This window comes from Staurois parvus, unplaced genomic scaffold (genome assembly GCF_062004578.1).
Source record: "Staurois parvus isolate SC_StPar_1 unplaced genomic scaffold, SC_StPar_1.0 ptg000607l, whole genome shotgun sequence".
Taxonomy (NCBI): domain Eukaryota; kingdom Metazoa; phylum Chordata; class Amphibia; order Anura; family Ranidae; genus Staurois; species Staurois parvus.
The window spans coordinates 26764-29856 of NW_028318403.1; positions in this window are offsets into that span (position 1 = coordinate 26764).

Consider the following 3093-nt stretch of genomic DNA (forward strand, 5'->3'; position numbering starts at 1 on the left):
TATGTGAATCCGTGTACTGCTTCATTTGCTTACTGCCTTATTCTATAACATTTTTATAGGGATGGTTGAAATTATTGTTTGGTTTTTTTTTTTTTCTTTTTGCGTGGGTTAAAGAAGAAGTTTACCTTTTTTCTAAAAAATAATAAATGCACGTTTTTTTTTTTTTTTTTTTCAGGTTAAAAGAAAAAAAAGTCCTTTTTATTATTTTTTGTTGCAGGAGCCTGTAAACCATTGCACTGGTGCCATGCAGGTAGTCTCCTGCAGATCTGTTAGTATGTCTGCTTGCAAGCAGATATACTGACCGGAAGAATCAATCAGCTACCATGGCGTTCCACAGCACTGTGTTCATTAGGAACTACAAGCATGAGCTGCTAAGGCTGTCGGGACTTGTAGTTTCTACAGAGGAGTGTGAATGAGTGACATGGCTGGGTAGGTGGAGCCCCGTGCGGCTGGGTGTTTTTTTTTTTTTTTTTTTAATTTTGACAGCTGGCATAGGGAGAAGATCCCCGTAAGCTGTCAAAGTGGAGGCCAGTCTATTCATTGAATGTTACACTCTGAATATGGGTGTAAAATGGTATGAAAAGTGAACTGTTCCTTTTTAACTCGGCTATTAATTTCAACTGTTTACGATAAACAGCTACCAGTACCTAAATAAATTAATACTGTAATATCTTGAAACTAGTTTTAATTTAATCTCCTTGTTTTTGTAGTAGTTCCGTTTTTAGAGTAGTAGTTTTAACCTCAGACTCTCAACTATCCAGCATGGTCCCCCTCATCATGACTTGTGGACTGTATTATAACTGGGCCCTGCTAGCCTGGACTATCCTGGGGTGAGCCTGGAAGTAATCCTCGAGTTCTGTGCTTTGTGTGGGTGCTTTCCATTCTTGGTTCTGGTTAATTTGGCTGCAGATCGCTTTTCAGGCCCAGAGCAGCTGGCATTGTCTGTGCAAATTGCCCTGACTCTGAAGACTCCCTTTGTGAGTAGGGTATTTGGGCTGGACACCAGAAGCTTCCTCATTTTTAGTTGGTCACTGGGTGCCATCCTTCACAATTTCCTGACAGATCTGCCATTGATGGCAGAGCAAAAAAATCGATGAGTCCAACACAACTTTAATTGTTGGTAAATAGGTCATATAAAACTCTGTTCTGTGGGTAAATAGAGTTCCTCTTACTCAGTAAATGTTGGGGAAAATCATGACCATGCAGACCTATATTAGGACCAGAATTCAACTTTCCTTTTGTAAATATAGAGTAGCATGGCTGCTGAGGAACAACTATCACACTGTTAATAAAAAAAAAAAAAAAAAAAGTTGCATTTTGGTGCTGCTTACCTACAGTGATTTTGGTCACTTTTTGGCTGCCTGTCTTTTCTGTGGTGAAGCTTCACCTGCTACCAGCTGTCCGAGTGAGTATTCAAGGAGCTGCCTCTGATCTTTTAGCCTGTACATTGCTTACTGCACCGCAACATATCTGATTCTAGACACTGGGCAGGGTGGGGGATCAGAAACTACTTGCATTGTGTCCCCTGTTAGTGTCGTTGACTGTAGCCTGGACCTGTACTGTCCTCAATTTTTAAAATCTCTTCCGGTATCAAACTCTAGCTTCTTCAGATGTGACTTGTCTATGAACGCAAGCGTGCTACTACACTCTCCAGCCGATGCTATATTAGATTTGCCTGTGGCCTTAGCAGATTCTGATCCAGTGGTAACTTTTGTTTGATTTAAAAAAAAAAAAAAAAAAAAAAAGACTTATTGAAAAATAAGTAATGGAGTACAATACATATAAAAGGTATGGTTCCAGTGGGTAATATAGAAGATACAACCGTAGCAAAATAATACATGTCAGAGGCTAGGAATACTTTCAGATACTCGTCAATACATATACATCTGAATACACTTGATGATCTTTTTATGTCGAACACTACAATAATCAAAATATAATTTCTACAGCCAATGCACATCAGTGACCTCAGGGAACGTGAGATATGAGGTAGGTAAAAGGTCACACTGCAGGTATAAATAAAGTATCAAGGTTTATGTATCAGTTTGCTCCTCTTCAATGTACGTAGTGGACTGTTCTAACAATCTATCCCATATTTTATTGTATTTGGCTGGGCATCCTCTGAGTATAAATTACTTTCTTGTACGATAACGTACTGAAACTAGTAATGAAAAAAAGAAGGGAAGATATTACCAAGATTTAATCAGATTAACATTTATTCTTTAGCTATGTGCAATGATTCTATATTACAAATTTGTAGACGACAGTTGTTGAAGTGAAAAGAAATGGGCAATTGCTTGATGCATATCTCAAGACAAAATTGCAGAAGAAATCTGGCAAAGTAATGATGATGACATCTTCAGAATGACTGCAGTTCACCTTAACCTTGCTCGCGCACCAACACTGCTAGACCAGTGGAGCAGACTTGTTGAAATGCAGCTAAAAAGAGGAGAGGTATAGGGTTAGAGATGAGACATTTGCAAGCTGTCCTTATGGTACAGTCAGGTCCATAAATATTGGGACATTGACACAATTCTAACATTTTTGGCTCTATACACCACCACAATGGATTTGAAATGAAACAAACAAGATGTGCTTTAACTGCAGACTGTCAGCTTTATTTTGAGGGTATTTACATCCAAATCAGGTGAACGGTGTAGGAATTACAACAGTTTGCATATGTGCCTCCCACTTGTTAAGGGACCAAACGTAATGGGACAATTGGCTTCTCAGCTGCTCCATGGCCAGGTGTGTGTTATTCCCTCATTATCCCAATTACAATGAGCAGATGAAAGGTCCACAGTTCATTTCAAGTGTGCTATTTGCATTTGGAATCTGTTGCTGTCAACTCTCAAGATGAGATCCAAAGAGCTGTCACTATCAGTGAAGCAAGCCTTTGTTAGGCTGAAAAAAACAAAACAAACCCATCAGAGATAGCAAAAACATTAGGCGTGGCCAAAACAACTGTTTGGAACAGTCTTAAAAAGAAGGAACGCACCGGTGAGCTCAGCAACACCAAAAGACCCGGAAGACCAATGAAAACAACTGTGGTGGATGACCGAAGAATTCTTTCCCTGGTGAAGAAAACACCCT